Source organism: Cucurbita pepo, unplaced genomic scaffold, assembly GCF_057944985.1.
Source record: "Cucurbita pepo subsp. pepo isolate OVF unplaced genomic scaffold, ASM5794498v1 scafford_3, whole genome shotgun sequence".
NCBI lineage: Eukaryota > Viridiplantae > Streptophyta > Magnoliopsida > Cucurbitales > Cucurbitaceae > Cucurbita > Cucurbita pepo.
The window spans coordinates 356410-369213 of NW_028257908.1; the positions used below are offsets into that span (position 1 = coordinate 356410).

General features: G+C 32.5%; 1 pseudogene; it reads right to left on the reverse strand.

Annotated features, from left to right (window-relative positions):
* Positions 1-9523: 9523 nt before the first annotated feature.
* Positions 9524-12344, reverse strand: LOC147786270 (putative polygalacturonase; annotated as a pseudogene).
* Positions 12345-12804: the final 460 nt, after the last annotated feature.

Consider the following 12804-nt stretch of genomic DNA (forward strand, 5'->3'; position numbering starts at 1 on the left):
GCATTAAAGACTTTGCATGGATAAAGTCTTGGAACGTTATAATATACATCTAAATATATATACATATTATATATATATTCTATTTATATTAAGATTTCATTTTCTATTTTTTATTTCGAGTGACTACTTTCTTGTCTTCTGATATTCTTCCTATACTCGCTTTTTCTCTCAATTTTTGTTCAAAACATATTTTTCACCAATTTTTTAATCGATTCTTATTAATCATATTGTTGGTCAATCCCATCGATTAAGTTTTGTTTTTCTCTGTCTTTTGATTTAGTATTTATTTTCTCTGTTATTTCTGTCCTGCTCTCTTTATTATTTTTTCCCTCTTTATTTATTTATTTTTTCTTTTCTCTGCATTAATTCTTTCTTTCCTTTTGATTTTGTCTCTTTATTTATTTTTTTTTTCTTTTTTCTCCATTTCTTCATGTCTCTCCTCCCTTTTGATTTTGTTTACAGTATGCATTAATTCTTTCTTTCCTTTTGATTTTGTCTCTTTATTTATTTTTTTGTCTCTTTATTTATTTTTTTTTTCTTTTCTCTGCATTTCTTCATGTCTCTCTTTTGTTTACAGTATTTGGCCTCCTATATATCTCTCCAGGCTGCTCTCTGTCTTTTTACTGTATTCTAATTAATTCTTCTTTCCAAATCTTCCCTTTCTCTAGTTTTCTCTTCTTTTTTTTCTTCCTTTTAATTATGTTATCATTCAAATTCACAGATTTCACATATAAATTCTTCTTCCCAAATCTTTCCTTCCTTATTTACTTGTTAATTTTTTTTTTCTTCCTTTTAATTATGTTATCATTCAAATTCACAAATCTCACATATAAATTCTTCTTCCCAAATCTTTCCTTCCTTATTTACTTGTTAATTTTTTTTAAACTGAATCTTTTCTTTCCTCTCTATTCTCTATTTACTTCTTATCTTCCATTCCTTCCTTATTTACTTGTTAATTTTTTTTAAACTGAATCTTTTTTTTAAACTGAATCTTTTCTTTCCTCTCTATTCTCTATTTACTTCTTATCTTCCATTTTTTCCTCTCTGTTCTGTATTTACTTCTTATCTTCCATTTTTTCCTCTCTGTTCTGTATTTACTTCTTATCTTCCATTTTTTTTTTCTCTGTTCTGTATATATATTTTTTTTATTCTATTGACAGATATTAGCCTCGGTTATAGAACTGATAACGAAAATCTAAATAGATGGGCAGGGAGAAGAGATCTGATTTTGAATAATTAGACAAAGGAAAGAAAATCGATAGGATAAATGAAAAAGAGATAGGATAAATGAAAAAGAGATAGGATAAATGAAAAAGAGATAGGATAAATGAAAAAGAGATAGGATAAATGAAAAAGAGATCTGATAAATGAAAAAGAGATCTGATAAATGAAAAAGAGATCTGATAAATGAAAAAGAGATCTGAAATATGACTTACAAGAAAGCAAGATCTCTCTCCAATAATTAAATCTCATGTAAATCTGGTTGTTGGTATTTTTTTCTTTTTCTTTTTTTTATCGTAGGAACCACCGATGAATACTGTATTCTGATTTGGGATTTTGACTGAGTTCGTTGAAGAGAGATAGTTGGGAGAGGGAGGGGTCAGTGGAGAGTAGTTTAGGGAAAATATTATTTTAGTTATTTAATTATTATTATTATTATTATTCTTTTTTTGGGTCGTTACAGTTAGATGTTTCAGTTAGACGTATTGAACATAGTTAAAATACACAATATTATGACAATAGAGATGGAAAGTAATGTACCAATATTAACGAGTAAATAGTTTAAAATGAAAATGACCAAGGAAGCTTGATAGACGACAATATCATATAGTCTGCTACAGATATTAAAAGTGGTAGTGTCGAAAGAAAATTGCGCCACTATGAAATATGTAAATATGAAATTAAAGTATTGATATAAAAACAAATTATTATTACTCAGGGGACAATGTAATGCAAGAAATGGATTAAATATTGATCTAGTTGATGGAAGGAAGCAAGTCTTGAACAAAGTGAGAAAGATGAAGTTAAAGTTAAGTATTTTAAGGTGAAGCACGTGAGCCACAAACCTACTACCTGAATTCTTTTGCTCATGAAATTTTAGACATATGACAAATTTCAATAGTAAAACCAGGCTAGACATTGATGAAACAAGGATATATAAATTCATAACTTTACATATAATGTCTATTCTCAATATAGCCGTTCTAATCATGCTTAGACAGACTTTTTTTATAATCATGAATCATACAAAATTAAAGTAGGAAGTCAAACACGTTTTTACATACTTTGAAGTAGTGAAATGGCTCGTGGGTGATATATCAAACATGTTTAGTGAGCATGAAACATGCGGCTTTGTAGTTAGATTGGTGGAGGTTGACAAACTGGAGGTTGCAAGAACGGAAGATCTTGTAGTTTCGCAGTAATTATTTCTAATTTAGGTGTTTTAGTTTAAAAATGCCACTAACATGACTATAATGTCATAGTAGTTTATATACGTTCTCTTATTTGGAATAAGAGGTTCGGATCCTATTGTTGTTGTACTAATAAAATAAAAATTAAACATTTAATGATATAAAATAAAGTATTTTAATCATACCATAAAAACTTGAGGGGATATATGTTTAGATTTAGGAAGTTTAATTTTTTAATTTTAGATTATTATTTTTAAGGTTTTAAGTTGCAATTAGATATTGGCCTAGTATTGGTGGGGATGAGAGTTACAACATTTCAATCGACCACATGTTACTCTTGGACCTATTTTCAAGGCTGATGTCACCCATGCATACATAATTCATTATGCCCAAGCTTATCATAAATAACCTTCCAAAAACACAACAAAGTCTTTCATATAGATTCACAAATCCAAAAACAAACGTATCTCCCAAAATAAAACCTTCCGTAACTAAATTCAAAATAAATCTAAATAAAACAATATTCAATAACTTAAAATAGTGAAATAGACATAAACTCCTAAAAATATTCCCTGTCCAACTTCTATGGTGTCTTCAGCTCAGCCATTAACCGTATATTGGCGTCTTGCCTTTACCTTACAAATGTAGGTAGCACATGGCTCGAGTATTTTATGAAATACTCGTTAAGTCACCCCACTGTTGGGGTTAGAAATGCAAACACATGCAACATATGAAGGGGACCTAACTTTTCGTAAACCGTATATTGACGTCTTGCCTTTACCTTAAAAATTACATTGATTTTCCTAGATTTTCGAGGAAGATCCTGATGGATTTTCTTTTAGAGTTTATGGTTTTTAGATCAAGAGGAGAAAAGATTTTATAGGATAATTTAAGAATTAAAAATAGAAAAGGAAATTATTATTATTATTATTATTATTATTTAGAGGGTCAAAATTTAGTTAAATATTCTTTAATTTATTAAGATCGGTCGATAAGTCAATCATATATTGTTTAAGACTACACGTTCTTGAATTTTTCATACAATGAGTAATATCAAATTGTAAATAAAATAATCAAAATTATTATTAAAAATTAAATAACTAACTACGACTTCAGGACATAAATCTCAACCGTAAAACAATGCTAGACGAAAATGAAACAAGGATACATAAGTTATAACCTTACATATAAGCCCTATTCTCACTATAGCATGAAACATGAAGTAAACAAGGTGATTGCATGCTTTAAAGTAGTGAAATGGCTCCTATATGGCATATCAAACATGTTTGGGGTATATTTAAACTTAACCTGGTCAAAGAATCATCTCAAGTTAGTCTCATGATCTATGTCTTCAAACATACTCCGTTCTATCATAACATTTATTGTGATGTCCCACATTGGTTGGGGAGGAGAACAAAACACCATTTATAAGGGTGTGGAAACCTCCCCCTAACAAACGCGTTTTAAAGCCTTGAGAGGAAGCTCGAAAGGAAAAGCCCAAAGAGAAAAATATCTACTAGTGGTGAATCTGGGGCGTTACAAATGGTATCAGAGCTAGACATCGGACAATTTGCCTGCCTTCTCGCTATTCCCCGAAGGGGGTAAACACAAGACGGTGTGCCAGTAAGTACGCTGGGCCCCGAAGAGGGGTGGATTGTGATGCCCCACATTGGTTGGGGAGGAGAACAAAACACCATTTATAAGGACGTGGAAACCTTCCCCTAACAGACGCGTTTTAAAGCTAAAGCCTTGAGGGAAAGCCCGAAATGAAAAGCCCAAAGAGGACAATATTGTGGGGCGTTACATTTATATTTTAAATTCTAAGAAACCCATAAGATACCCACCTGTAACGCTTAAAGAGAACTCAACCTGACTACTGACTACTTGCTTAAGTTTGCTTAGAACCTCATCTAGCATGATTTCATAGCTCCAATTTGCATCAAAAACTCTCAAAGAGTTCTAGTCAGCCATGTACTCATTCATATAATATTGGGCAACTTTTTAGTATGGCACCTAATTTTCCCAAGAGACTTGCTCACATTTGCAAGCTCACGAATTCAAAAGAAATATTTAGGCCCCGTTCATTGCTTGAAAATCATTGATGCCTTTCTCAACACACTATTTATCGAAATTACACTACAACACCAAAATATTAGCACTCTGGCACATCTCTAAAGCTTGTTAATTTCTTGAATGGTGATGCTGATTGGTAGCGTGTAGGTCTCGACCTGCAAAAAAAAATTAATTGTTGTACACTCTTTTTTGAGATAGAAGGTTCAAATCCTACACCATATAATTGTTGTACTAAAAAAACTTACACATTTAGTGATACGAAACAAGGTGTGATAATCATGCTACAAAAACTTCATTGTGGACGACAAGTACCATAAATGTTTGAATTTAGGAGGTTTCATTGTACTTTTCAATTTTAGATTATTATTTTTAAGATTTTAAGTTACAATTACTTACTAGTCATTATCGTATTTATAGTTATTATCGTATTTATGAGCAGGAGAGTTACAACCTTTTCAAGGCTATAAATAATTGCATATTTTTGCTTTGGTAGGAAGATTTTTTATATTAAAATGAAAGTTGCATGTTCTGTTTTTTAAGGCATAAGGTTGTCTCTTTGCATTTCTTGTATTGAGATTCGGATGCTAGAGTTTTCCAAGCAGTTTTGGTCGAGCTCTTTTTTGGAGTGATTCGAATAAGGAGTTTAAAAACAAAGGAATAATGTTAATATGACAATATCAAAATTATGAATTAAAAAGTTTCCATATTCTAGAATCTCATTTGGAGATAATTAAATAAGTTGATATATTGATTATTTTCTTTCCATGCCATTTATTTATGATAAAAAAGTTTCCATGCCATTTGGAGAACTATTTTAGTTTAATTGTTTTTTAAAAATTTAAGTGAGTGTGTAACACCTGAGAGTCTCACAATAATTAGATACCCGATTTTTTCTTTAAAGTTTAAAATTACAGGATTTTATTGAAAGTCTTACCTGCGGAATTACAAAATTATTTAAAAAGAAAAACGCTTAGAAAAATATAAAAGATAATAGTGAAAACTCAAAATAAATAAATAAAGTCAACGTTCGAGGGACATTTTGGTCATTTTAGCCTCCCAGGTATCACGTAGAAACTCTCGTGGATGCTCCATGAAACCTACTAAGAATGTTGTAGAAGTTAGGTTTGGAAAATTGTACGGTACAAATCCGTAAAAAAAAAAAAAAAAAGAAAAGAAAGATTGAGAGGTAAAGGTTTGGAGTTTTTAGTTGAGGTTTTTCTCTAGATCCAAAAGATTGATGTAGAATTAGATCCTGAAATTTCAGTATATTCTTCTGGAAAGAATTTTGCAAAACTTTCGTGGAGTGGTCCGGAGTTGAATAGAACTGGAAGGTGGAGTTCCAACGATCCTCAAGAAATGGTGAGCTTTTTATTTTAGACCAATTTTGCATGCATTTTCCATCTCGAAATCATTAATGAAATTGAAACATAAATAATCTTGTTAGGAAAATATTTGTAGGGATTAGAGGATATGCTAGAATACGAGATATCAAGCCTTAGATAGTTAGAAGGTAATAGCCTAATAATAATAATAATAAATAATGAAATAAAAATATAAAAATAATTATAAAAAATAGTTAAAAAATAATAATAATAATAATAAATAAATAAATAAACAAAAAAACAACTTTTCCCCTGCTCCACTAACCTCTCTCCCTTCCCACAATTATCTCTACTCAACCCATGATTAAGTTAGAAAGTATTACTGAAAAGAAAAAAAAAAACTGAAAAACAATAATTGTTAGATTTACTTGAGAAAAAAAAATAATGGCTTTTACACATGAGATTGAGAGTAGATTTATGTGAAGATATATCTGATCAATAAGGTATATATTAAATCTTCATTTTCTTTTATCCATCTTTTTTAGAAATCACAACCAATTAGAGTTAGATTTTCCTTCAATTATTACCATGGTCAAGGTTTGAGTTAGAAACTAAATGTCAATAATTTACACAATTCTAGTAAATCAGGTCAGATTAGTTATTAGATTAAATTTTTATCCCTAGCCAAATGAATAGATTAAAAATAGAATGACCAATAAAACTTCTGAATAGGAAACATTGAGATACAAGGAAAGATTTGGAAACAGTATCCACTAGAAATTTGGAATACATGATAACAAAATTAAAAGGAAACAGATAAAAAAAAAAAAAGATTGGGGAATTAAAAACCACAAAAAAGAAATTAGGGAATTAAAAACCACAAACTAAACATAGAGAGAAAGGTAAATACAGAAGGTAAATAGAGAAGGTAAATACAGAGAGGAGTAAAGGCCAGAATAACTTGAAATAGCTATATCTACTTCCTTATACAATAGTAACCACGAAATATAAGATTTTTAATAAAAATATAATTATAAATATATAACATTTGAAGACTTTTAACAATGGACCAATGTAAATTAGAGAAATAATGTTGTAGAGTTCAAACCTGAAACTAATATCATGGGCTCATATAGGTTGACTCGAATTTCAAAGGACGAAATCGAACTTTCATTAAGGATATATTCGTGACAATGACTTAAGCTAGCCAGGTAAGTGACCTTACTATCGACATGGTTATATTTGATGTTGACACGTGCCCCGTGGTTCTGCACGTGTCATATATATTGATATGTGTGAATTGTCTGTGGATCGATATGCTTCTTATATGTTATGTATATGTTATAATATGTGAATTGTATGATAATAATTACAGTACGATGTGTTCAAGGATATGTTTGAGATAGGATACGAGAAGGATGCACAAAACGAAACGTAGCGATAGGAGTAAAATACGTTCATGAAACGTTGAGGTTAGGTTAAATACCATAGTGATATGGATAAGAGATATTGATGGAAGAATACGGTTAGGTTACGGGTAGAAAGGGATAGGTTTGTGATAGATTGATAGAACGATAGCGTTAGGATTGATAAAACGATAGCGTTAAGATACGTTCTTGTGATGATATGACTAAGGTACGTTCACGTAATGATATGTCTATGATAGGTATAAGAACGTTAAGTCTATGATAAGTTAGAGAACGATAAGACTACGAAGTGTTTACATTATGACTTGGTTATAATATGATACATTGTGATGCAATATGTCATGGTATGATGTGTATATGATGAAATGTTATGTTAAAAGCATAGAACGTTATGTTAGGTCTCTTAAATTGTGTGTATACAGCATGATATGAATGACATGAAATCACGATAAATGGTATGAAATATAACCCCGTTAGAATTATGTATGATTTGAGATGGTTTGAGAACTAAAGAATGAGAAGCGATATGATATGAATGATGAACGATATCTGAAACGATATGAAAAATGATGTGATATGTACATAATGCTAGCGGGGTTGTATTAAAGGATAATGAAAATGGAAAAGTTTTGGGACCTTATGCATTATGTGTGCTCATGCATTTGGGAGGATACCCCTATCCCATCACGAGGGTATAGACGTGTACATCTAATGGCAGGACAACGGTCGTTATGCTTTGCATAGCGCTGCCATGACGGTTACTAGTTCTAGCGGGTGTCTGGCCTAAGGGGCTTCCAGAGTATGCCCACCGGATAAGAAAAGTGGTCTAGTGGTGTGCTAACTAGCTGGTGAGCCCATACTCGCACGTATGGGCTGTGTGTAGAGCATATGGTACACGTCCAAAATTACCCGTTAGGACAGCACCGTAAGAAAAATGGAATGAAAGATAGGTCTCATCGTCTCATTGCATGTGATTGTTGCATTTAACCCCAATAGTGGGGTCACTTACTGAGTATTTTTTTAAATACTCAAGCCATGTGCTACTACATTTTTCAGGTTAAGGCAAGGCCTTCCTGTACGGCTGACGACGGCATCGCAATTCGAGACCATGACACATGCGTAGGATAGTGGTATTTATTTTCTTAGACATAGCTAGAATAGGATGTTTTTAACTTAAACTCTTATTCATTTTATTTAGTCTTTTGTCGTGTCATTTTAAGGATGTTTTCGAAACACGTAAGTCCATGATTGTGTTTTAAGATAAAGGTTATGTTTTATGAAATTTAAATGAAGTCTTCCGCATTCAATGTTTATGGTACGTATATAGTAGCGACCTTAAATTAAGTAGAAAATTTCGGGTCGTTACATAGAATATGCATGTTTAGGATACTAGAAGGGTAATTTGGATGAGAATGTTATTTATATTAAGAAAAATTACTAAAATGCCCCTAGGATGAGGATTTACGCTGCGTGATGATTTAAATACTTTTCACTATGCTAGAAAATAGATTGGGATACTGTAGTTTGTGCTTCAAGCAACAAATGGACGTTATCTCCTCGTTGAGCTTGAATGAATTCATGATATATTATGCTTAGCTTCAAGTGATCGATTGTGTGTTCTCCTTGTAAAGTGTGTTTATCTGCACATAGTTAAGACTAGAGCGCTAGAGTCAAGCTAGTTAGATGATGACCTAGATCAAGACGCATCCAGTAGACTGAAAACCCTAGGATCATGAGCGGTGATCAAGTGTCTAAACCCTAGTGCTTCCAGACTAAGAAAGATTTGAGGAGTTAGAATAGAGATTCCTAAGTTGAAAGTTTGTGTTAAGTCACATTGCCTCTTTAGGAACCTAGTAGACCTCTTTGGAACCTAAGAATGACCAAGACATGTCTAGTTTGTGAATGTTCTATGGTCCCACCGCTGATGTCCCGTCATCGTCAGGTATGTCATGCGTAAGATAAAAAAAAGAAACATCATTGATTGGGTATGTTGTTACTGCATGGTCATTATAAAATATGACTCATAATTGAATTTTGACACCATTTACTGTATTATAGGTAACTGAATTATTGTTGCCTTAATTCTATGTTTATTATAATGTAGAATATGTTATGATTTACCTTGCATGGAATGTGAATGTAAATTGAAGTATGGATGATTTTTAGGTTTAGCAAAGTTGGTACTGTAAATGGGAAGCTATAGTTTAGTAAGCTACTAAATGCTAGTATATGCATGAAAATGATTTTGCTATGGAAGGTCAGATGTTTCAGTTAGACGTCTCGAACATAGTTAAAATACAAAGTAGTTTCTGATAGCAGACTGTGTGTTGATTTCAGTCACGTTTTCGATCCTGACGTTTCGAATTCCGCCGACATTTCGCTGCCAAGGGCAATACCTGCAGAATCTGGTGAGATGCAAGTGAGGCGACAAATGACAAGGTCTCAGTCCGCATTCCGAACTTGATACCATATTGGTCCCATCCACTCTTGATGGTGATGCAATCGTCACTAGAGACAATGTAGCAGTATTCGATTCGAGTGTTGGAACAAGAATTGGATGAATTGAATAGAGAATTAGGGAGAGAGATTGACGAAGAAAAGAACTCTAAAGTTTTAAAGGTATAGAAGAAGGGAACTTGGATTGATTCCGTCGATGTTGGGTACGGTAATGGGAGCCAAGATGGTAAGCCCTTGGATAATCACATTTGACCCAACCAAACCAAACTAAATTAAATCATAATAATGTATGTATATAATTCAAAATTCTTTTGAGTGGGGAGTAATTTGAATGATATACCATTACAAGTTTTAACTATTTTGTTTTTTTTTTTAAGTATAATCATAAAATACAAGTATATTGGAATTGAAGTGAAATAGTCAAACTTGCTATAGATGGGATGGACGAACCAAGAAGGTGAGTTGATCAAAGTGAGATTTGAGATCTGGATTTGATCAAAGTACATGATTTCGATCACATATGGTCGTGTTACCTTGAGCTCCCCTTTCTTAAACTTTTCCCACCAAGAAAATCCCTGACGATCGATTGTACCGTTGTTACCTAAACCATGTCATCAATCCAACTTTATTTTCTATAAATAATTTTCTTATGTTTTCATTTACCTTAATTTTCTTTATTAAATTCGGATAACACATAACCCTATAAGAATACAATTTTGGAAACCATTTAAAAAAAATTAGAATGTTAAAAGGTAAGAGAAAAATAATCACCGGTGATAACCACATCGGTGAGATTAGTTCCAAAGATGAGGCTGCTTTACCGTTCACCCAGAGCATTCCTTCCCCTCCCATAAATTATGCACCATTAAATTATGAGGAACAAATTTAACTCATTTATTTTCAATTAAAGATTAAAATTCAAATCACCGCTCCCAAAATTGTTAGCTTTATAAAAATAAAGTAGTCATAGGTCCAACCTAGGATGCAAGAATTTTAACTTCTTTATCGATAAAAAGTGTGAAATGGTGATAAGATAAGGAATCAATACAAGGGGAATAAGATTCGGATTACCTTGTTGATTGAATATCTCAAGGCAAGAACATTGTTTGAGATTCGAATCACTCCACAAGCAAGATCGATCATGTCTATCTTGAATGATTCTTGTTGATCAAATATCTCAACCCAAGAACACTTGTTTGAGATTCGAATCACTCCACATGCAAGATTGATCATGTCGAGCTTGCATGATTCTACATGCAACCTAAACTACATAGAATTGCAAAGAAACTTAGTCATTGGCTAAAGAAAAGCACAAATGCTTCTTTTACTATATTTTCCAAGTCTGCTTACAAATACAACATACATGGCTTTATATAGCCTCAGAATGAAACTATTAAAGGTATACCAAAAGTTGTAACATTCATACTCAATGACCATAATTAGCCATTATGTAATTGTAACTAAAGTAAATAAAAACTCTTAAACTACATTAATGAAATACAATAACTCTAAATTGTAATCCACCCAAAATTTATCACATGAAACTTCATTCTTCTTCAATGTGGCATGAATTGAAATATCTTTTGATGATTTCAACAATATTTTCTACACATCTTCATTGAAGCATATTGTATGATTGATGTCTCTTGGTTCATATCAACTACAAGGGGAAAAAGATTGAAAACGAAAAAGATAAAAAAACAAATTGAAAAGAAACGCAAAGGAAACATATATCCGATCTTGAGCCTGAAGCTCTAATACCAAATGATAAGATAAGGAATCAATACAAGGGGAATAAGATTTTGATTACCTTGTTGATCGAATATCTCAAGGCAAGAACATTGTTTGAGATTCGAATCACTCCACAAGCAAGATCGATCATGTCTAGCTTGAATGATTCTTGTTGATCAAATATCTCAACGCAAGAACACTTGTTTGAGATTTGAATCACTTCACAAGCAAGATTGATCATGTCGAGCTTGAATGATTCTACATGCAATCTAAACTACATAGAATTGCAAAGAAACTTAGCCATTGACTAAAGAAAAGCATAAATGCTTCTTTCTATATTTTCCAAGTCTGCTTACAAATACAACATACATGGCTTATATAGCCTCAAAATGAAACTATTACAGGCATCCCAAGAGTTGTAACATTCATACTTAATGGTCATAATCAACCGTTATGTAATTGTAACCTAAATTTAATAAAAAGTCTTAAAATACAATAATTCTAAATTGTAACCCACCCAAAATTTATAACAATCAAACTTCATTCTTCTTCAATGTGCATGAATTGAAACAACTTTTGATAATTTTGATAACTTTTTCTTCCCATCTTCATTGAAGTATATTGTATGATTGATATCTTTTGGTTCATATCAAATGGCTAGTCAGATTAAAACTTTCGGTCAGCCATTTCCCCGATGGCACGACCAATTGAGCACTGCTATCCACCGCCAGTGTGTTGAGATGTTCAATCGCTTTTCGGAACACGAGAGTATTTGAAGTTACTCCGTCGCTGACGTCGCCAAACTCTGTCAGCAACGCCGAGTGTTTTTGGCAATTGATCGCCTGAAATTTCAAAGAGTTCGAACTCAAGTGCGAATTCATAGCGTCCACGGTGGCTAAGCTCACCAATGCCAGTACGATCATGGCCGAGATTCTTGCCACTGTAAGCTGCCGAAAAAAATCGAAGATGATTCAATATCTTTTTGTTGCTTAAGAAAATAATGCTGAAACTGCGGTCGGGTTTATGTATTCATCTTTGCATTGGTTACATTTTCGAATTTTCGGATATAAGAAAAAAAAGTTCTTCAACAAATCGCGGTTTTGAACAAAAACCTATAATCATTTTCAGTAATCCGAAAAAAGAAAAAAAACATGTTTAAGATTGGCGTAGATAAACCTCGCCTAAGGTTTGAAAAAGCTACAAAGTCAGGTGAAAAATATATATGGGGTTTAAGTTTCTCTTAAGGCTTGTCGTGAGTGTGTCAAGATTACGATGTTGCATGGTTGAATATGTAGAACCGTGATGCAGGGCATCCCACCTAGAAGAGAAAAATATGGGCCTCAAGAAGCACCGCATGGTAAGAGGTCATGGGTCACCTTGAAC